Source organism: Natrix helvetica (genome assembly GCF_964273705.1).
Source record: "Natrix helvetica genome assembly, chromosome: 2".
In the NCBI taxonomy this organism is placed as follows: Eukaryota; Metazoa; Chordata; class Lepidosauria; order Squamata; family Natricidae; genus Natrix; species Natrix helvetica.
The window spans coordinates 7,295,361-7,319,036 of record NC_138552.1 but is presented as its reverse complement, the minus strand read 5'-3'; the positions used below and the strand labels follow the sequence as shown (position 1 = coordinate 7,319,036).

The 23,676-nt window shown below is 43.0% G+C and overlaps 1 pseudogene across 1 annotated transcript in view; it reads left to right on the top strand.

Annotated features, from left to right (window-relative positions):
• Window positions 1-211: 211 nt before the first annotated feature.
• Window positions 212-23,676, top strand: part of LOC309385717 (acyl-coenzyme A thioesterase 8-like) — a 38,540-nt pseudogene continuing 15,075 nt past the window's right edge. Inside the window, exons 1-2 of the transcript in view lie at window positions 212-240; window positions 21,930-21,984. The product of the transcript in view is annotated as an acyl-coenzyme A thioesterase 8-like (transcript). The remainder of the gene's footprint in view (window positions 241-21,929; window positions 21,985-23,676) is intronic.

Below are 23,676 nucleotides of genomic sequence, written 5' to 3'. Positions count from 1 at the left end.
AATATAATTCTATGTTTTAATGATGTGCTGTATAATTTAACCATGCCTGTCACTGATGATACTGAGGGAGGTGAGGGGGAACAGCACCAAAAAGATGCTAAAAGTCTCTCTTCACCTTCATAGAACATAGCATAATAGAGTTGGAAGGGACCTTGGAGGTCTTCTAATCCAAATATCATTGTGTTCCAAGATGAAGAACAATTGTCGGGGCATGGATGTGCTGGCTGCAGAGGCCCTGGGGTAAGATAGTTTGTGGAGCGTGGGGCAACTCCATCTCCCATGCCTTCTGGCGGCAACACTGACACACCATACAGCCTGCCCTGCCACAAGCAAACAGAAGAAGTGGGTCTCACAGGGGGGGGGGGGAATGATATCCCCAGAAAATAAGCCCTAGGGCTTATTTTCGATCCCAAAAGAAAATAAGACTGGGTCTTATTTTCAGGGATACCCAGTACCAAATTCCTAGAAGAGAATCTAGCTCTGGATTGAACTTTTGTGGTTCTTGGTACTCTCTGAGCTTGATGTTTTCTGGAAGATGTTTCTTGACCCAAGAAGGTAACACCATCGGTATGGAGTTGGTTTTCTGTTGACATACCAGTGGACCAAAAAAATTGACAGGGTAGCCCACTAGTAGATAAACATAAACCTTTCCCTTTGATAATAATGGTTTTATTTTCAAAAGAAGAATGTCAGGGATCCAAGTAACACCCTCAATGAAAGAAGACTCTGAGCCTTGAGTTTCCTCAAAGTTCCATTTTATTAGAGTTGTCATATTGGCACATCTGGGAAAACCCGAAGTTTCCAGGTTTTCCCCACCCAAGAGAAAGTCCAAGTCCTTCCCCAGCACCCACATGTCCATCCCATGGCCCAATAAGTCACCATCTAAACCTGGAAATGCCTCTCAATCACGCCCCTCCATGTGCAGGGCAAGGTGTCCTTGACTCTCTGAGAAAGGAATGTTACTTTGATTATATCTGCCATACTTCATATAATCCTCCCTCCCAGTTTCCCACAGTATTAAATGTGGCAGGCCTGAAGGCCCAATGCAAAAGATAGCTTTCAGGCCTGACAGCCCCCCCCCCCCCCATCAGAAGATCATGTCCTGTAATGAGATTAACACAGGGAGTTAAAATCAAAAGCCTAACCACCTACCCCCCCCCCCCCATCCTAGGGTGACCCTTTGGCTTATCAGGGTATTTATTATGCAATTGCTTGACTAGCCTATGTGCCTTTACATTCCAAATTTTCACCCAGGTACCCTTTCCAATAAATTTAATATTGTAAACAACCTCTATACAATCTAGAGTCTAAAATCTTCTTTCTTTCATAATGGGTTTCTCCTTACACTACTATAGTTTTGGGAGGTCTGAGGTCTTAATCTGAGGCCTGACACAGAGTGATGCTTTCTCCTTTTTTCATAAGATGATGATCCATTCAGAATTTCTTGCTGTTTGAGAGGCCAAAAGAGTCCAATTTTTTTTCTTCAATCCACTCGAGAGCAAAAAGAACCAGCGGTAATTGGAAAATATAAAAAACAGCTTCCTTTTTGATCACCCTGAGATCGACTTGCTAACCATTGTTTCAGTGGTTTTATCCTACCGGTCCAAAATAATTCAATTTTTTTCCCCTTGAATATTTATTTATTTATTTTATTTGTCAACAAATAAAAGGAAACAAGTAGGAAAAACACATGAAAAAATGCCACAAATAAGTGGATATAAATAAGCAAAACATAGCCATAAACACATAAAAAGAGGACATATAAATGGGGACAGTAGGATAGGGACGGTGGGCACGCTGGTGAGCTTATGCGCAGCTCCTTAGGGACCTCTTAAGAAACACGTAAGCTCCACAGTAGACAGTTTAAAGTAAAAGGTTTGGGGGTCAGAGAAACTAACGAAAGGATCAGGAAGGGTGTTCCACACATTTTCTACTCTATTGCTGAAATCATTTTTCCTGCAATCAAGATTAGAATGTCAGCGTTCCAAATATCATGCAGAATTAAATCGGAGTCCAAGGCAGAGCTATCCTTAAAGTTCCAATTTAATAAGACAGACATGTTGGCAACAAACTGTGGAATCCCAAATCTAAAAGCTTCCTGGGATTCCACCCAGTTGGAAGTTCATGATCTTATCCCCACACCCATAAATCCATCACATGGTCCAATCTTCTTTGCCCACGCTGCCATTTCTACCCATGTAGTTCCGGTCAGGTGCAGAGGTGCGGAGACAAAAGATGACCTTGGGCTTCTAGAAAGGAATGACAACAACACATTCCACAACTCTACTCCTTTCTATTCCCCCTCCCAATTACTACACTAATGAAACAGCTTAATGAAACAATAGAGAGTGTGGCAGGCCAAAGATCCTAAAAAGGAATATAACTGCAGGCCTGACATAGAATGGATTACATTTAGTTTGTATGTATTGATAGCCCTTGTGTTATTGCAGTTGAAGTGAAAGTAGCCATTTACAGGTAGGATGTCGTGGCAGGTTATCTTGTGCACTAAGCTCAGGACGGAGAGTAGACGGCGTAGTTCAAAGTTATCCAGGCCTAAAATTTCAATCCTGGTGGTATACGGAATTTTATTACGAGCAGAGGAGTTGAGTACTCTTCTTGTAAAATACCTCTGGACCCTCTCTAATATTTTAACACCCGAAATGCAGTGCGGATTCCAAGCAGGGGAGCAGTATTCAAAGATAGAAAAATCTACATATAAAATATACATCGTTATGTTTTCGCCATCCCGTGTAATATATGGGAAAGCAAAGATGATTAGGGGGCTAACATATACGATGAAAGATTCTAGGAATTGGGCACGTTTAGTCTTGAGAAAAGGGCTAGGGGGTAACATGAAGGCAGTCTTCTAATATTTGAGGGGCTGCCACAAAGAAGGGGGGGTCAACCTATTCTCCAAAGCACCTGAAGACAAGAATAAGCAACAATGGATGGAAACTGATCAAGGAAAGAACCAACTAAGGAGAAATTTCCTAATAGTGAGAGCTGTTAAATGGCGGAGCAGTTTGCCTTCAGAAACTGTGGCTGCTGCAACACTGAAGGTTTCTAAGAAGAGAATGGACAGCCGTTTCTCTAAAATGATCTACGGCAGGGGTGTCAAAATTATGCCATCATGTTGTCATCATTACGACTTTTCTCCCCTTTGCTAAAACGGGGGTGGGCGGGTCCAGCGTGTAATGGGCTGCAAGTTTGACACCCCTTGTCTAGGGGGTTGGATTAGAAGACCTCCAAGCAGTGGTGGGATTCAGTCGGTTCGCACCCCTTCCGGAGAACCGGTCGTTAACCTTCTGAGCAGTTTTGGTGAACTGGTTGTTGGAAAAAATCATTAGGGCCAGAGGAGGGTTGCCAATTTTTTTTTTACTACCGGTTTGGGCACGCTTGTGAGCAACGCTTGCGCGCAATGGCTCTGCACATGTGTAGAAGCGTCCAGGTGGATGGACAGAGCCACCTGCTGCCCTTACTACCAGTTTGCCTGATCTGGGCTGAACCAATAGCAACCCACCTCTGATTAGGGCAGATAACGGGTTGTTAAATTACCGTATTTTTCGGAGTATAAGACACACTTGACTATAAGACGCACCTAAATTTAGAAGAGGAAAACAAAAAAAAATGTTTTTGGCCTCTGCATGATGCATTTTTAGCCCTTTATTGGGGTCTTTTCTCAGCCCTTTGCAAGCCTTTTTTCTACCCACGTTTGAGGCTTTTGGCCCATTTTTTAGGCTTTTTTCAGGCTGTTTTTGAGGCTTTTGGGGCTGTTTTTGAGGGTTTTTCAGGCTGTTTTTTTCAAAAAGAAAAAAAAGGCTGAAAAAAACTTCAAAAGGGCCCGAAAAAGCCTCAAAAATAACCTGAAAAAAAGGCCTGAAAAAGGCCCCAAAATTGGGCATTCAGAGGCCAAAAAATGGCCAGCGAGTAGGCGGAGCTTCTGCAATATTCAATCTATAAGACGCACAGACATTTTCACTCCCTTTTGCGTCTTATAATCTGAAAAATGCAGTATTTGAATCTCACCACTGCCTCCAAGATCCTTTCCAACTCTGGAGAAAAGCTGGAGACCACCAATGCGTGGGAAATGGATTTGTTTGCAAAATGCTCAATGAGAGCTCAACCTGGGATGCATTTTTTCCCATCCCGCTTCAAAATGGGGGAAATGGGAAGACTCATCTGCACTCAGCTGAGGCCCACTGACTTTGCTAACACAAACATAGTTTTCTCCTTCTTAAAAGTGGTCTTCCACCAGCAAGGGAACAGTCCGCTATACCAACTGCACCAACAGATGCTTTGATAGCCAAGAGGATGTGAGGTGCATATAAAAAGCAGAGCAGCTTGGATCACGCAGTTTTGGATGACTTCTTGACTCATTTTTACCTCCCTCTGCTATCAACAGACGCTCCTGGTTCTTCTCATATGCTCACCAAGACTCAGTTCCTTATTTAGCCCAAACTCTCATGACCCAGTTTTTCAGACGCCAAAACTCTCTGAGCCATCTCTCCATGTTTTTTTAAACATATTTCTATAATTTAGAATGTTGAGATTGTGCTGATCTTGAATGCATGTTGATTGATTGCGCGTGTGCATTGATTGATTAGTTTAGCATTTTTTTTTAAAAAAATACAGATGTTATGTTATGGAACTCAAATAAATCCGAGGTGTTAAACATTTAAAAAGGAACAGGGCAGATGAAGTCTCCCAATTAACTCTGGCCATTTATGTAAAGACAGAAAGAGATTGAAAATGCCTGTAGCTGAAAGATTTTTGGAAGTTGGAAGTAGGAGGAGGAGAAAGAGCAGGAGGGGGGAAGCAGAGGAGGAGGAGGAGGAGGAGGAGGAGGAGGAGGAGGAGGAGGAGGAGGAGGAGGAGGAGGAGGAGAAGAAGAAGAAGAAGAAGAAGAAGAAGAAGAAGAAGAAGAAGAAGAAGAAGAGAAGAAGAAGAAAAAGAAGAAGAAGAAGAAGAAGAAGAAGAAGAAGAAGAAGAAGAAGAAGAGGAGGAGGAGGAGGAGGAGGAGGAGGAGGAGGAGGAGGAGGAGGAGGAGGAGGAGGAGGAGGAGGAGGAGGAGGAGGAGGAGACTAGATAACTTCATCAGTGGTAGAAGGCTATGAATTCTGTTCTCTATTTACCATTGACAATCATTGACAATGTTCTTACTCATTTAGGAGGAGAATTTAGGAAGGTTTAATGTTTTGACACGGCAGCTGAATCACAATCAAGAAGAAGAAGAAGAGGAGGAGGAGGAGGAGGAGGGGATGGAGGAGAAACCAAACTGGTTCTTCACCAAAGCACTGGGATTAAATGAAAGGAGCATAAGATTCACTTGTTCCACCTTTTATTACAAAATGGCAGCAAGTATAGATGGACATATTTCTTTCCCTGGACAACTTGCCCTGCTACAGATTTCACCCTGCAGATTTATATATTTCAATTAAGTCCCAGAGACGAGACATTGGGAGGAAATTTTATCTGTGGCCTTTCCCCCCTCCAAATCAAGAAGTCGGAGGATCCAAGCAAGCATATCCTCATAAATTGTTGGGGAAGAAGATTGTGCAAGATCTGCCAAAGTAAAATCTATGGCAGGGTAAATGCTCAGAAAAGACCAGAATCCTAAGAGCTTCCATAAGTTAATGGAAAAGCTGGAGAACGTACTCAACATGGAGAAAGAAATTCATTTTTTTCTCATGTTCTTTTTTAAAAGTTGGACATCTTTGGAGGATCCTGAGCTCTTGAGGTTCCACCTATTTCTCTAGAACTTCCTGGAATGACCAGGTGGCAAGTAAAACAATTTCTACTTGGAAATGGGAGGAATTGTCTATGGAAGTATATCTGTCAGGCCTGGAAGCCATCTTTTGCATTGGGCCTTCAGGCCTGCCACAATTGATGCTGTGGGAAACTGGGAGGGGGGATTATATGGAGTATGGGAGATATATAGTCAAAATAACATTCCTTTCTCAGAGAGTCAAGGACATCTTGCCCTCCACCTGGAGTGGTGTGACTGGGAGGCATCTCCAGTTGGGATGGTGGATTGATTGAACCATGGGATTGACATATGGGTGCTGGACAGGGACTTGGACTTTCATTTGGGTGGGGAAAACCTGGAAGCTTTCAGATTCAGGTTTTCCCAGATGTGACAATGTGGCATCTCTAATGAAATGGAACTTTGAGGAACTTCAAGCCTCGGAGTCTTCTTTCGTTGGGGTTTTTACTTGGAACCCTGACAATATCTTCTAGTTTTCAAAGTAGAAAAAAAACTTTTTTCGTTTATTTATTTATTTCCCGCTTTTATTAGTTTTAAAAACAACTCAAGGTGGTGAACATATTTAATACTCCATACTACTTCTATTCTCCCCCCCAACAGCAACAACACTGTGAGGAGAGAGAGGGGGGCAGGGAGGGAAAAAGAGAGGGAGGGAGGGAAAGAGAGGGAGGGAAAGAGAGAGGGGGGAGGGAGGGAGAGAGAAAGAGAGAGAGAGAAAGAGAGAGGGAGGGAGGGAGGAAAGAGAGAGGGGGGAGGGAAAGAGGGAGAGAGAGAAAGAGAGGGAGGGAGGGAGGGAGGGAGGGAGGGAGGGAGAGAGAGAGAGAGAGAGAGAGAGAGAGAGAGAGAGAGAGAGAGAGAGAGAGAATAGAACTTATAGCATTCTGGTGATTGGCCTAAAATCACCCAGCCAGCTTTCATGTCTCAGGCAGATCTAGAGCTCACAGTCTCTTAGTTTCTAACCTGGTGCCTTAGCCAGTAGAATAAACTGGTCTGGTTGGATGAAAAGAGAGAAATCTAGCCCAATAAGGTACAACCCCAGGACAGTGAAACTGGCACAAGTACATGCCAGTTGCCAAGCATTTGAATATTGATCACGTGACCATGTGGATGCTGCAAGTTTGTAAGTGTGAAAGATGGTCATAAGTCATTTTTTTCAATGCCATTGTATGTTTTAATGGTCAGTAATGAATGGTTAGGGACGCAGTAGCTCAGTGGCTAAGAGGCTGAGCTTGTCAATCAGAAAGGTTCAAATCCCTAGCACTGCATAAAGGAGTGAGCTCCCGTTACTTGTCCCAGCTTCTGCCAACCTAGCAGTTTGAAAGCATGTAAAAATGCAAGTAGAAAAACAGGAACCACCTTTGGTGGGAAAGGAACAGTGTTTCGTGCGTCTTCAGCGTTGAGTCATGCCGACCACATGACCACGGAGACGTCTTCGGACAGTGCTGGCTCTTCGGCTTTGAAACGGAGATGAGCACCGCCCCCTAGAATCAGGAACGACTAGCAGTGCGAGGGGAACCTTTACGTTGCAGTATGGATAGTGTAGTGTAGTAACCAAAATTGGTTGCAGTATTCCAGGTGTGGCCTTACTCAGGGATGGGTTGCAGCTTCTTTTACTGCTGGTTCGCTCAGGGATGCACTTGATGTGCGCTATGCACCTATGGACAGAAGTAAAGCAATTGCTTCTGCGCATGCGCAAAGGCAAAAAACAAGATGGCAGCTCCTACGGCACCGCCGATAGAACCAGTTCAGGCACATGCACAGTCGAGTTACTACCTACTCGGCCTTGGAACCCACCTCTGGCATTACTAAGACTTTATAAAGTGGTTGTTTTCTTGGTAAGTTTATTGGGAAGGTAATCCAAGGCAGATTTGGGTATGATAACGGATTATATCTCTGTCTAATCTCCAGGCCAGCTTTCCTTAGGAGGCGAGGGTGGAATAAATAAATAAATAAATATGGGAGGGGGGGGGGAAATAAAGAATGAAACCGAAAAATAAAATACTGCATGCGATAACAAGGGAAGGGTGTTGGCCTATTAGGAAAGCAACTCCCGGAGGTGACAGCTTTATAACGCTAAGCTTAGCCTTATTTGCAGTAACTCATTTTATGTATATTATCCAGTGGAGACGCCCATGGCGAGTCTTGAGGTTTCTATCTGGGAGGAGTTTGACTCGGTTGCCATCGAGGATTTGGACAGATTGCGTGGACGACTGCGACCCACCACATGTTTATTGGACCCGTGTCCCTCCTGGCTTGTACTGGCATCCTGGGAGGTTACACGAGACTGGCTCCTGGGCCTAGTGAATGCTTCGTTGGGAGAGGGGTCTCTCCCGGCCGCCTTGAAAGAGGCGGTGGTGAGACCCTTGCTCAAGAAGCCTTCCCTGGACCCTTTGGAGCTGGCTAATTATCGTCCTGTCTCCAACCTTCCCTTCTTGGCGAAGGTTGTAGAGAGTGTGGTGGCCTGCCAGTTCCCACGACATCTGGAGGAAAATGATTATCTAGACCCGCGCCAGTCCGGCTTCCGCCCCGGTCACAGCACGGAGACGGCCTTGGTCGCGTTGGTAGATGATCTCTGGAGGGCCAGAGATAGAGGTTGTTCCTCTATCCTGGTCCTATTAGACCTCTCGGCGGCTTTTGATACCATCGACCATGGTATCCTGCTGCGCCGGCTGGAGGGGCTGGGGGTCCGGGGCACCGTTTTGCGGTGGTTCGGCTCCTACCTTTCTGACCGGACGCAGCGTGTGTTGACAGGAGAAGAGAGGTCGACCCTACGCCCCCTTACCTGTGGGGTGCCACAGGGGTCGGTCCTCTCGCCACTCCTGTTCAACACATATATGAAGCCGCTGGGTGAGATCATCCGTGGTTTCGGGGTGGGATACCATCTGTACGCTGATGATACTCAGCTGTACTTTTCCACCCCGAACCACCCCAACGAGGCCATCGAAGTGATGTCCCGGTGTGTGGAAGCCGTACGGATCTGGATGGATGACAACCGACTCAAGCTCAACCCTTCCAAGACGGAGTGGCTGTGGGTACCAGCCCCCCGGTTCAGCCAATTAACTCCATCATTGGCCATTGGGGGCATCCATCTTGCCCCCGTGGAGCGGGCGCGCAATTTGGGCGTCCTCCTAGATGCCCGGCTGTCCATGGATGACCATGTGACAGCCGTGGCAAGGGGGGCGTTCCACCAGGTTCGCCTGGTGCGCCAATTGCGCCCCCTACTGGACCGGGATGCCTTGCGCACAGTCACTCATGCGCTGGTGACGTCTCGCTTGGACTACTGTAACGCTCTCTACATGGGGCTTCCCTTGAAATGCACCCGGAGGCTGCAGTTGGTCCAGAACGCAGCCGCGCGGGTAATTATGGGGAGTACCAGGTACTCCCACGTGACACCGCTCCTGCGCGAGCTGCACTGGCTTCCTGTGGCCTATCGGGTGCGTTTCAAGGTTTTGATAACTATCTTTAAAGCGCTCCATGGCTTAGGACCTAGTTACTTGCGGGATCGTATTCTGCCCCATACATCCCTGCGACCAATTCGCTCGCACAGAGAGGGGCTCCTCCAGGTGCCGTCCGCTAGACAATGTCGTGGGGCGGCGCCTAGGAGTAGAGCCTTCTCTGTGGCGGGCCCAGCCCTGTGGAATGACCTCCCTCCGGATATTAGGAATACCTCTGACCTCCGCTCCTTTCGTATTAAGCTTAAGACCCACCTATTCCAAGCAGCTGGCCTGGCTCAACTTTGATTTAACCATATCGCTCCTGACGGGTTTTTTAACTGGGTATTTTAATTACATTTAATTTCTAGGGGTTTTAAATTACAGTATTTTAATTGTTTTTATTAATCGATCTCCTCCTTATATATATGTATGTATGTTTTAGTGTATCTTGTTATATGTTTGTTTTGTTTGCATATTTATTTCGAATGTTTTGTTGTACGCCGCCCCGAGTCCTTCGGGAGAGGGTGCGGCTAAGAAATAAATATATTATTATTATTATTATTATTATAGCGTTTCATACTGGGGAAGCCAAAGGGCTAGATCTGCTCTTGATTTACTCCCACCCGTAAGGAGGGTGGGAGCCTCTAAGAAGGCAGGGAATAAGTCTGCTGATTAGAACAGTAAATTAGGGCCAGACAGAAATGGGGTGGGGGGGTGGGGGGTGGGCAAATCAGGCCGATTTTCTGCAGGTCTGCATAAACTTGCTGTTTGGCCGTGTTTCTTGGGTGCCCGATAAACGATGATTTTCGAATCTGTTTTTTTTTTAAATCCTATAATAAAAGCTTCCTTATCCCTTTTTTTAACCATCCTCTCTTCAGGGTGCGAGTGACGCCCCCTTTGGCCTCCAAACTTTCTGTTTGCAGTCCAAAACAAAGAGATTGCATTTTTTTAAAAAAATAAATAAATACAGTTTTTAAAATTACATCCTTCCTGTAAACAAACAAACAAACAAAAAAAAGGATTAAGACTTTGAAAATAAAGAAAAGGCGAGGTGCTTTTGTTTTGTTTTCTATACGGGTGTGTGAGAGAAAATCCGGAAAGAGATCAAAGGTTTAATGGTATTGGTATATCAAATGGAAAATGGGCTTTTCTAGGTTTTGCTGAAATATTATGGGAAGTTGGGTGGATTGAGAGGAAACAGAAGAGAATGCTAAGTTTTTAAGAAACAATATTTGGCTTCTGGGTGTTAGGAAGTTAGCACCCACCGCTGTCCTAGGAAAATGAGATATTTTAGAAAATATTAAAAGACTAGAATATTTCCCCTAAAAGGGAGGCAGAAACTCAGCCCCCCACCTTTGTCAATGGGCCATTAAGGCCAGAGCCAATCTATTCTTCATAGCAAAGATCTACCTCCTTCAGGCAGAGCCATAGTAGGAATTAGAATAGAATAGAATAGAATAGAATAGAATAGAATAGAATAGAATAGATTGGAATAACAGAATTGAAAGGGACCTTGGAGGTCTTCTAGCCCAACCCCTTGCCTAGGCAGCAAACCGTACACTACTTCAGACAAATGGTTATCCAACATCTTCTTTCATGCCCAAAGCCCTTTCACTACACCATCACCCAGCAAGGCTCAACCAAGCTTTGGACTCAAAAAACAACCTACAGAGTTGCCCCTGCATGGCCCCATGGGAGTCTGACAACCAATCAGAATACAAGTTCAAATTCAAAACCCCAGAGAGGGCATAAAACCCAGGCACTCTCAGCATCTCTTCCCTTTTTCTTCACCTAAGCTCTTCAAGGCATGTGATCTTGTTCATCAATAAACCTTCTTTCCAAGCTACTTCCATGAATCCAGTGTCTTCCCGCCCCCCTTGGAACTGAACTCAGATGGACATTTCTTCCAAAATGGGGAAGTAGAAAGCATGCAAAGGAACTTAGATCAGCCCATCATTGATTTTTAGTTATGTGTCAGTTGAAATAGAAAGGAAAAGAACTTGAAAAAAAGAAGAGAACAAGAAACGAAGCAATGTTGTCATTTCGTATGTTGCAGGAATACCTGTTACGTGGTGCTAGGGATTCGAACCGCTGAACTGCCAACCTTCTGATCGACAAGCTCAGAATCTTAGCCACTGTGAGAATTAAACCTGGAATCCCCCAGTTTTCCTTGTAAGATTATCTCCCATTCTTTTCACAGCTTCGATATTGTCTCCAAGGCATTCTAAACCAGCTGACACCACAAATGTTGAAACTCCAAATTCTAAAATAGGATTCGATCCATGCTGTTTTATAAAATGTTCCTTTTTTTTCTCTTCATGCTTCCTCCCTGCTGACCTAACAACTGACATTAAAGTGGGCTATTTACATAAAGGATAATAAATGTAATATTGTGCAATCCTTCAGGGAAAATAAAATACAGGTTAACAGAGTTGGAAGGGACCTTATAGGTAATCTAATCTAACCCCCCACCCCCACTCAAGCAGGAGACCCTACACCACTTCTGACAAATAGCAGCCCAATCTCTTATTGAAAGTCTCAAGCGATGAAGCCTCCACAACTTCTGAAGGCAAGCTTCTCCAGTGGTTGATTGTTCTCATTGTCAGAAAGTTCCTCCTTATTTCCAGGTTGAATCTCTCCTTGATCAGTTTCCATCCATTATTTCTTGTCTGGCCTTCAGGTGCTTTGGAGAATAGCTTGACCCCCTCCTCTCTGTGGTAGCCCCTCAAATATTGGAAGATGCTATCATGTCTCCCCTGGTCCTTCTCTTCACTAGAGTAGCCAGGCCCAGTTCCTGTACCCGTTCATCGTATGTTTTAGCTTCCAGTCCTTTTATCATCCTGGTTGCTCTTCTCTGCATTCTTTCTAGAGTCTCAGCATCTTTTTTTATACTGTGGTGACCAAGACTGGATGTAGTACTCTAGGTGTGGCCTTAGTTCAGCATTTGCTGATTTCTGACCTATTTTCTAGACATGCGTAAAAGCTGTAATGAATCGCCTCCACCCTGCTTAGAGAGCTGATTTCCCCCCGCTACTCTAGAATATGTTGCAATGTTGTTCCTTTTGTCAATATTTCATCCAAAGGGAGCCTAACCATCTGCGAGGAAACAACCATCCTTTTGTGGCAAGCCGAATGCCCTGGATGGAGGGATAAGTAGCTATTTTATTTTCTCTTGACCATAAATACGATAGAAGGGAGCTCTTTGTCCGAATGAAATCCGCACTTGAATGTATCACCTCCAAAATTTCAGAGCGGAAAGCAGGAAGTACGCTTCTGTTATTTTATCAGATTCCAATTCCCAGGTGAAACATTGCAGCGAATTCTTCCTTTATCCTGTGGGTTGATATTTCTCTCTGACTCTCACTCTTTTGCTCTCTTTCTTCATCTGTCCATCTCTCTATCTGTCCATCTGCTGCCCATCTGCCTGCCTGCCTGCCTCTCTTTCTTTCTCGTCTGTCTGTCTGTCTGTCTGTCTGTCTGTCTGTCTGTCTATCTATCTATCTATCTATCTATCTATCTATCTATCTATCCTTCTGTATCTATCTATCTATCTATCTGTCTGTCTGTCTGTCTGTCTGTCTATCTATCTATCTATCTATCTATCTATCTATCTCTATCTCTTTATCGCTTTCTTTCATCTATCTGTCTGTGTGCCTGTCTACCCATCCACCCACCCACCCACCATCCATCTATCCATCCTCTATCTACCTCTCTCACTCTCACTCTTTCACTCTCTTTCTTCATCTTTCTTCATCTCGCCATCTGTCTATCTGTCCATCTTCTGCCCAATTGCCTGCCTGCCTGCCTCTCTTTCTCTCTTGACTGTCTGTCTAATGTATCTATCTATCTATTTACCGTGTTTCCCCGAAAATAAGACGGGGTCTTATTTTCTTTTGCCCCACGAAATATGGCCTTGGGCTTATTATAGGGGAGGGCTTATTATTTTCTGGGGCAGGTGAGAAGCGAGGCGCATCTTTTACCTTTCCAGCTCCGTTGCGTTCCTCGCCCTTTCGCCCATTGAATCCCCTTGTAAAAAAAACCTTGCGAGGTGAACTCATGAGGTTTTTTTTACAAGGGGATTCAATGGGTGAAAGGGTGAGGAATGCAACGGACCTGGAAAGGTAAGAGGCGCGCCTCGCTTCTCCTCCCCCCACACCTGCCACCCCTCTCTAAAGGGACATAGGAAGGGAACCAGGCAGGCTGCTTTACCTTGGGGTGGGTGGTGTGTTTTTTGCGTGAGAAGGAACAGGTGGGAGTGGGTGATCACATTGCTGGCCTGCCGCTGTTTCTGCAGCGGGCTCTTTTTGCGTGGGAGGGAAGGGTGGGAGGTGGAAGCACTTTGCTTCAGCTACTGCTTTTTTTGCGGCGAGCCCTCTTTTTGCCCCACAAGCTGTACCGGTAGATGGTACAGTGGTAATGGCAGGGACCGGTTGCACATGAACTTAAATAGTTGAGGGCAGACTTATTTTCGGGGGAGGGCTTATTATGGCGCATGCTCTGAAAAGCCCGATTTGGCTTATTAGCAGGGCATGTCTTATTTTCGGGGAAACACGGTATCTATCTATCCACCTACCTACCTACCTACCAGTGGTGGATTTAAAAAAAAATAGAACCTCTTCTGTAGGTGTGGCCTGCTTTGTGGGAGTGGCTTGCCGGCCATGTGACTGGGTGGGCATGGCCAACTTGTAAAATGTGGTGATACTCACTTAACAACATTCTTGCTTAGCAACCAAAATGTTGGCTCAGAAACTCTGGCATTTAAAACACGCAAGTCTTAAAGCTATCAAGTTACAAGACCCTTGCACCCCTAACCCTTAGAAAAAAAAACCCCTAGGGGTGTTCGAACTTGACAGCTTTAAGACTTGTGGACTTCAACTCCCAGAATTCCTCCTCCAGTCATGTTGTCTCAGGAACTCTGGCATTGTAGTGTGCAAGTCTTTTTTTTTAAAGATTTATTTTTATTTTTGGTTAAACAGACAAACACAACACACACACAAAATCATCTTTCATTGCATATTGTAGAAGTGTGTCGATTGGTTACAAATAACTTTCATGCATCTCTTCCACAGTCATTACTTATAATTCAAATCACATTATGTATTTTAAATCAAAAATCTTTATATATCTTACTATCAACATACCACACTTCTCATTTGACTGTGGTTGTTTTAACATCCTTTTGCATGAAATAGTCCAAAATTAAAAACACAACCACATCGTAGCATTTCATTAATTATTTCTAATATCATCTAATAACATTACCCCTTTATAGCATATTCTAAGTAAAAATTAATTATGTTTGATAACAAGGTTTCTAATCCTCCTTTCCAAATTGCTGTTTACAATTTATATCCCAATTCCTTTTATTAAACCAGTACACACACACACACACACACACACACACATATTTCACTATATCCCTTGTCATTTCATTGTTATTGTTATACATATTATTTATTAAAAGAAATTCATTCACTAATTATATCAGATTACCTCTCATCAAACCAACACATGTATGTACCTTATTATCCTTATCAATTATTTATTTAACATAGCACTCTAGAAATTACTAAATTACTAATCACTAATTACTAAAATTAACTATTTTTTATTAGCAATTTTCATATATCAGCCTGTATCCTTCCAGTAATAATACAGTCTTATTTCTTTTGTCATTTGTTGAATTGATCTTCTATTTATTTCCTTAATAAAATTTTTGTGGGCTTCTCTCCGCAACCTGTTGCTTATAGTGTCACTTAAGTAATCTCGATGACCTCCATCTGCCATTTTAATCATTTTATCTTTGGTTGTCAATCTTGCTTCTGAGAAGTTTTCTCTCCTTAAATCCATCGTTTTTCCTCTTTTTTCTTCTTCCATGCCTTGAAATCAGGGGTAGAGTTCCTGTCAATCTAATTCCCTTTTCCATACTCCACTTTTCCCACTTTCAAACACATTCACTCCACAGGTAAAGTAATCAGTTGTCTTGTCTTTATAATCATTTTCCCCTTCAATTTTTGGGACTTTGACCCCATCATTTTTTGCTGTTATAAACTCTATTTTTTCCATCTTCTTCTCAATTCTCTCTGTTATTTCTAATAAATTTTGAATTCCGGCCAAGATGGTTTGCAAAGTTAATGTTTCTTTTGAATATTGTGCCATTTTGGCAAGCTGGTAGATACTGCCACTCTAGCTTTCAAGGCTTCTTATATTAAATTAGCTTAAATGCAAGTTCATTTGGAATGCCGTTGATATAGTTTACTTGGACTTCAGTAAGGCTTTTGATAAGGTAGACCATAACCTACTACTAGATAAAGTAGAAGAATGTGGGTTAGACAGCATCACAACCAGATGGATTCGTAACTGCCTGACCAACCGCACTCAACGTGTAGTTCTCAATGGAACTGCATCTACATGGAGGGAAGTATGCAGTGGAGTACCCCAAGGCTCTGTTTTAGGCCCAGTACTCTTCAACATCTTCATCAATGATTTGGATGAGGGAATAAATGGGGAACTCATCAAATTTGCAGATGACACCAAGCTGACAGGAATAGCCAACACTCCAGAAGATAGGCTTAAGATACAGAAGGATCTTGACAAACTTGAACATTGGGCACTATCTAATAAAATGAAATTCAATGGTGAAAAGAGTAAGGTTCTACATTTAGGCAACAAAAACGGAATGCACAGGTACAGTATAGGTGGTACCTTGCTCAATAGTAGTAACTGTGAAAGGGATCTTGGAGTCCTAGTGGACAACCATTTAAATATGAGCCAGCAGTGTGCAGCAGCTGCCAAAAAAGTCAACACAGTCCTAGGCTGCATCAACAGAGGGATAGAATTGAGATCACGTGAAGTGTTAATATCACTTTATAATGCCTTGGTAAGGCAACACTTGGAATACTGCATTCAGTTCTGGTCGCCACGATGTAAAAAAGATGTGGAGATTCTAGAAAGAGTGCAGAGAAGAGCAACAAAGATGATTAGGGGACTGGAGACTAACACATATGAAGAACGGTTGCAGGAACTGGGTATGTTTAGCTTAAGAGAAAGAAGGACTAGGGGAGACATGATAGCAGTGTTCCAATATCTCAGGGGTTGCCACAAAGAAGAGGGAGTCAAACTATTCTCCAAGGCACCTGAGGGTAGAACAAGAAGCAAGGGGTGGAAACTAATCAAGGAGAGAAGCAACTTAGAACTGAGGAGAAATTTCCTGACAGTTAGAACAATTAATTAGTGGAACAGCTTGCCTCCAGAAGTTGTGAATGCCCCAACACTGGAAGTCTTTAAGAAGATGTTGGATAGCCATTTGTCTGAAATGGTTTCCTGCCTAGGCAGGGGGTTGGACTAGATGACCTCCAAGGTCCCTTCCAACTCTACTATTGTATTGTATTGTATTTATGATCTTCAAAAAAGAAGGTTCTGTTTCTTTTTCTCTCCCACTGCCAGTAAGACTCTCAAAATGCACCTGTAAAAACAATTCGTGCCCTTGCTTCTTATCACTTTCTATAAACAAATTGCAGAGCCTCAAGATATAAAGTCAGTGAGATCAAAAGGAAAAGGGAAAATGCATTGTTTCAAAAACTCAATCCTCCAGCGTCCAAGTGGCAGTATTGCTTCCCACTCTCTAATGTTATTTCAAACTTAAAAGAAACCGAGTTCTTAAATGGAATTAATAGCAAGAAATAAAAGTCCTTGTTGAAATAAAGAAGACTTTAATCCATAGATTAAAAAAAGAAGAAGAAGAAAAAGTGATCAGTTCTCTTTTAAAAAAGAAAGTTGCGAGCACTTCAATCTACAAAGTAGAATTACAAAGAAAAAGAAACACACTATCCAAAGCAATCCAATATAGGTTAATTTCGCAGCTTGTTTTCTTCTGCTTTTGGATTTAATTTAACTTTAAAAAAAATTTTGGGCAGTCTTTTCCAAAACAGTAAAGTTTCTTCACCAGATGGACACACTTTCTCTTTCTGCTTCCTTTATGTTCTGGAGCTGTCCCAACTTCATCAGCCTGGGGTGGACTTTTTGTCGCTGGCTTGAAGAACTTATCTTGGATCGATCAGGGACTTTGTGGTGTCCCTGAGATCAGCAAGACGTTCCTGTTCACCATCTTTAAGGGATGGCTTAAGTCTGATTGGACCATCCAGCAGTAAAAGTATTGGCAGCGGTCCCAGAGCATTGAGACTGCACATCCGTATCATCATGACGTTGGCTCCTCCAAGTGTGCAAGTCTTAAAGCTGTCAAGTTACAAGACCCTTGCACCCCTAACCCTTTAGAAAAAAACAACAACCCAGGGGTGTTCAAACTTGACAGCTTTAAGACTTGTGGACTTCAACTCCCAGAATTCCTCCTCTCGCTCTTCATCTTGATGATGTGCAGACGGGCGGGGGGAGGGAGCTGGAACCGGTTCTAAACGGCACTGTAGATTTGTGGAACCTCTTCTATAGAAGAGGTTAGAACTGGCAGGAACCCACCTCTTCCTACCTACCTACCTACCTACCTACCTACCTACCTACCTACCTACCTACCTACCTACCTACCTATCTATCCATCTATCTATCTCTTTATCACTAACTATAATCTGTCTGTCTGTCTGTGTGTCTGACTACCCACCACCCACCCACCCACCCATCATCTCTCTACCTCTCTAATCCCCTCCCCCCCTTATCTGGTTGGCTATTTTTTACAGCGCTGAATCATGTGTCACCTTCATAGAGAGATTCTGGCCTGAATACAATAAAACATTGCAATATAAAACATAAAAACATTAAATTGTTAAGGTTTCAATTTTAGAAATAAAAAAAAAAAAATTAAGGTGGCAAGTATCATTAAACCCCACTAGAAATTATATTTTTAATTGCTGCAAATTCTTCAATGACTCTTATACTGTTTCATTCTGCCCTGTATGCCCCCCCCCTCTTACTCACAACACACAAAGCGGCAAAACCTCCTACTGCTTTCATCAACAAAGCAAAACGAAACAAGTCAACTCCAGGGCATAGTCACCACTCCCTCATTAAAGTGGTAGAAAGCAGGGCGAAGATGGCATAAAACATTAAAAATAATGAGAACTCTAAAATGCATACAGGGGATTCTTGATTGACAGCCTGAAAATCACAGTGATAAGTTCTGATGGTCGTAAAGGTGACCAGACACAATAACTTTGTTATTCTCCTTTTCTGATATTATCCAACCAGGTTGTGGACACCATCTGAACTTCTTTTGACTTGCACCTGTTGAACACCGTTGCTAGGGGTGTGCTTAGATTCTGAGATAGGGATTGGGAGCTTGTGAAATTCACCTCTTCTTTTTCCTTTTAATGTAACGTTATAAAACCCGACAATGTGTGAGAGGGCCCTTGGAGACGTAATGGACGATCATTTGAATATGAGCCAGCCGTGTGCGGCAGCAGCCCCAAAAGCTAATGCAATCCTGGGTTGTATAAACAGAGGCATAGCATCCAGACCAATACAATAGTAGAGTTGGAAGGGACCTTGGAGGTCTTCTAGTCCAACCCCCTGCCTAGGCAGGAAACCCTATACCGTTTCAGACAAATGGCTATCCAGCATCTTCTTAAAGACATCCAGTGTTGGGGGATTCACAACTTCTGGAGGCAACTTCTGTTCCACTGATTAATTGTTCTGTCAGGAAGTTTCTCCTCAGTTCTAAGTTGCTTCTCTCCTTGATTAGTTTCCACCCATCGCTTCTTGTCCTGCCCTCAGGTGCTTTGGAGAATAGTTTGACTCCCTCTTCTTTGTGGCAACCCCTGAGATATTGGAACAATGCTATCATGTCTCCCCTAGTCCTTCTTTCTCTTAGATCACGTGAAGGATTAGTGCCGCTTTATAAAACCTTAGTAAGGCCACCCCTGGAATAACTGCAGCCAATTTTGGTCACCATACTACAAGATATTGAGACTTTGGAAAAAGTTCAGAGAAGAGCAACTAAGATGATCAAAGGCTTGGAGACTAAAACATAGGAAGAACCGGCTGCAGGATTTGGGCTTGGCTAGTCTAAAGGAAAGAAGGATTAGAGGTGATACGGTAGCAGTGTTCCAATATTTGAGAGGCTGCCACAAAGAAGAGGGGGTCAAATTATTCTCCCAAGCACCGGAAGGCAGGACAAGAAACAATGGTTGGAAACTAATCAAAAGAGAGAAGCAACCTGGAATTAAGGAGAAGCTTCCTAACAGTGAGGACAATTAACCAGTGGAACAGCTGGCCTCCAGAAATTGTGGACATTCCATCACTGGAGGTTTTTAAGAAGAGACTAGACAATCGCTTGTCTGGAATGGTATAAGGTCTCCTGCTTGATCAGGGGGCTGGACTAGAAGACCTCCAAGGTCGCTTCCAGCTCTATTGTGTTCTATTCAATAATATTTCTATAACACAATTAAAAAGTATTCACATTCAGGGATTTAAAAACCTCAAAGTATCGGAAGCAAAAGGAGAAAAGTAAAAAAAAATCTATCTGCATGAATTGCCATTTAGGATGTCAGCGTTACAAAGAATAACGTCATTTTATTTTAATTTTTCTTCACCCCAAGTAGAATAGGGGGGAAAAGAAAAGGACCACTGCAACTCACATCGAAGTATTAGTTATTAGATAATAGTTTCAATTAGCTTCATTTTCAAATCATAAACATACTTAGCATTTCTTAAAACCTGAAGCCATTGATTTTGTAGTATAGAACACTCCAATTATCTTAATTGGAGAGAATTGTATATGATTCAGGAGAGCGGAAAGGTGGTTTTAAAGAAATCAATTGCTGGTAATATTTCATGGTTGCTGGATCTTTAGAGACTATATTGCAAGCCGATAAACTGTTAATTCCAACTCCAACAATTGAGAAGTCCATGAAAAAAACTGCTTTGTAAGGTTGGTGATTTGCTAGGGACCAAAACAAAGGAGAAACTTAGGTTAATAATGAGTCTAGAAAGGTTCACACGTGCACCTATGCATGGATTTGAAGAATTTGTAAGCTGTCCTCTTCGGATGATAGTGAAATCTGAACATTGCAAAGTAATTTAATATGGAGCACTCATGATTTAATCACCACGACTGCTCTGTACAGGGAAGTCCTTGATTTATGACCACATCATGAGCTCAGTGGTTAAGCAAGACAGTTGTTAAGTGAGTTTTGCCCCATTTTATGACCTTTCTTGCTGCAGCTGTTAAATGAATCACTGCAGAGCACATCTTTCTCCTTTTGTCCTGGCCACTTTTTACAGAGGCATGATTGAGTGTGTTTTAATAAACCACATCCCTGTTTGGTATGTGGCAGCAGTGCCTCAGACAGAAAGTCCCTACAGAGAGTGGTGAGGACAGTGGAGAAGATTATAGGAAGTTCGCTTCCGGTTATTCAGGCTGTTGCTTATAAGCGATATGTGCTTAGAGCTCAAAGCTTTGTTAGAGACCCCGCACACCCACTCCATGGTCTGTTACTGTTGTTCCTTTCTGGGAGGAGGTTTCAAAGTATTACTAGTAAGACTTCCAGATTCTGTAACAGCTTTGGTCCCTATGCCATCCGTCTGCTAAACTTGCAATATTAGTTTTTCTCACCATGTACATGTATACATCTAAACTAGACTGTGTTGTTTCTCTGTGTCATATAATATACAGTATGTGGGTATATGCATACTTTTGTATTTATTTATTTATCTATTTTGTCATGTTCATGTAGTACCATGATGGTGAACCTATGGCACACGTGCCACAGGTGGCATACGGAGCCATTTATCAGGGCATGCGAGGCCCTCCCTCCTTGTAGATACAGTTCAGTGGTGGGTTTCAAAATTTTTTAGAACCTCTTCTGTAGGTGTGGCCTGCTTTGTGGGAGTGGCTTGCTGGCCATGTGACTGGGTGGGAGTGGCTTGGCAGTCATGTGACTGGGTGGGCATGGCTAACTTGTAAAACATGGTGAAACTCGCTTAACAACACTCTTGCTTAGCAACCAAATGTTGGCTCAGAAACTCTGGCATTTGAAGCACACAAGTCTTAAAGCTGTCAAGTTACAAGACCCTTTAGAAAAAAAAAAAAACCCGGGGGTGTCCAAACTTGACAGTTTTAAGACTTGTGGACTTCAATTCCCAGAATTCCTCCTCCAGTCATGTTGGCTCAGGAACTCTGGCATTGAAGTGTGCAAGTCTTAAAGCTGCCAAGTTACAAGACCCTTGCACCCCTAACCCTTTAGAAAAAAATCCCAGGGATGTTCAAACTTGACAGCTTTAAGACTTGTGGACTTCAACTCCCAGAATTCCTCCTCCAGTCATGTTGGCTCAGGAACTCTGGCTTTGAAGTGTGCAAGTCTTAAAGCTGTCAAGTTACAAGACCCTTGCATCCCTAATCCTTTAGAAAAAAACCCCAGGGATGTTCAAACTTGACAGCTTTAAGACTTTAAAGTTTAGATAGGACTCTTAGAGGCGGGCGGGGCGATTGGTGAGCCAGCCAATCAGTGAGCAGTGGGCGGGGCAAGCGTAGTGCAGATGGGCGAAGGGGAGGGAGCTGGAACCGGTTCTAAATGGCACGGTAGATTTGTGGAACCTCTTCTATAGAAGAGGTTAGAACTGGCAGGAACCCACCCCTGATACAGTTCCCTTGAGGATTGATAGCCCAGTTTCACTGGAAAACCACTTAATTGAAAATTACACTACGTTGGGAGATTAAAATCCATTTTCCTCCTTTAATATTATGACATACATTTCTTTTTCCTTCTTCTTTTCCTCTTTTGCAGTCTCAAGCTGAGACTCTTTGATCAACATCGCCACAATCTTTTGCCAAAGGAGAACGTAAGTAATTTTAAACATTCTCCTCCCACCAAGCCCCTTTCAGACGGCTAAGTGCTAGTCACTCCATCAAATTTCATAAGCTAGGGAAAAATCCTTCTGCAGCTTGCGATATTTGGAAAGAGACCTTGGCAGAACACGAAGGGGGATGGGAACCGTGTAGTAGAAAATGCCACTTAATCTCTATTGATCTAAAAAGTGCTTTATGTTGTTAAGGGTTCACTATATTGCTGTTGTCATGTGCTTGTCTCTGGAGAAATAGAACAAGGTCATTTTGATAAGCAGTAGCCTTTAAAATCATAATGGTGCCTCTCAAAGATCAGTAGGTAAGCTGGAGAATAAGGAGCCCTGTCGTTTGACCTCCCTCCCACCTGTTTTCTCCTGCCAATTTCCAGGTGGGTTCCCCCAGCAACTGCTTGTGGCCTTTGTTGTTCCTTCTGAATGCCAGGCGTTGCCTCCCGTTGTGTAGAGGAAAGAAAGAGTGCACAATGCGAACTCATGCATGACCTCCCCAAAGCAGCAAAAATCTTGCAACACTCTATATCACGGATAAAGCAACCTTGGGATAGATGGGGAGCTGGTAGGGAGGACACCTAGGCAATGGAGAGAGTATATCATAGGTCACAACATACTAACCAGGAGTAGGAAGGTCTCGGCTATAGAGATAGGGTAACCATTGTGGGGTCTGGACCATTACAAAATATAGAAGAATATGATTCCTGCAGTCCATTTGCTCTAACATCATATATCTACCCAGCTTTGATCTGTCTGTCTCATCACTATTTTAGCTGTCTACCTTCTCTCTCTATCTCTGTCTGTCCGTCCATCCATCCATCCATCCATCCATCCATCCATCCATCACTCTATCTATCTAAATATGATCTATATATATATATCTTTCTCTATCTATCTATGTATCTTTATATTTATCTCCTCTCTATCTTTTTTCTCTCCCTCTCTCTGTTTCTTTCTATCTATCTATCTAATCCATCTATCTTATCTAATCTGTCTGTCTGTCTGTCTATCTATCTATCTATCTATCTATCTATCTATCTATCTATCTATCTATCATCTAATTTCCCTTTCCCTCTCTCTCTGTCTTTATCCTTTCTCTCTGTCTTTCTCTGTCTCTGTCTCTCTACGTCTACATCTGTCTGTCTCTGTTTGTCTGTCTGTCTGTCTGTCTGTCTGTCTGTCTGTCTGTCTGTCTGTCTATCTATCTATCTATCTATCTATCTATCTATCTATCTATCTATCTATCATCTATCCTCTCCCCCCCCCCCCATCTCTATGCATCTGTATCTCCCTCTGCATCATCTCTCTCCCTCTTCCCTCTCTTTCTCTATCTATCCATCTTTTCTCTCATATGTAAACCACACACTGTCAAGCAACTCACCAGCTGGGAATTATCCACCAATTTATTATTCATTTTTAAAGAGTGCTGGCGGTATCTAGGTAGGGCCCAGAAGGATTCTTATGAATTAAATCTGATGCTGCAAATGGGATATCTTTGCTCCATTGCATGCTGCCCTCCATTACTTTAGTGGTAATTAAACAAATTAGGTGGGAAAATAAAGTCAGGAGGCAACAGGGAAATCACAGATACCAAGGGAGAGATTTGCAAGCACATTCACATACCTAGTAGGCCACATTTTGAGCGAGGGAAGAGCAACAGAATTTTCATTTATTTACATA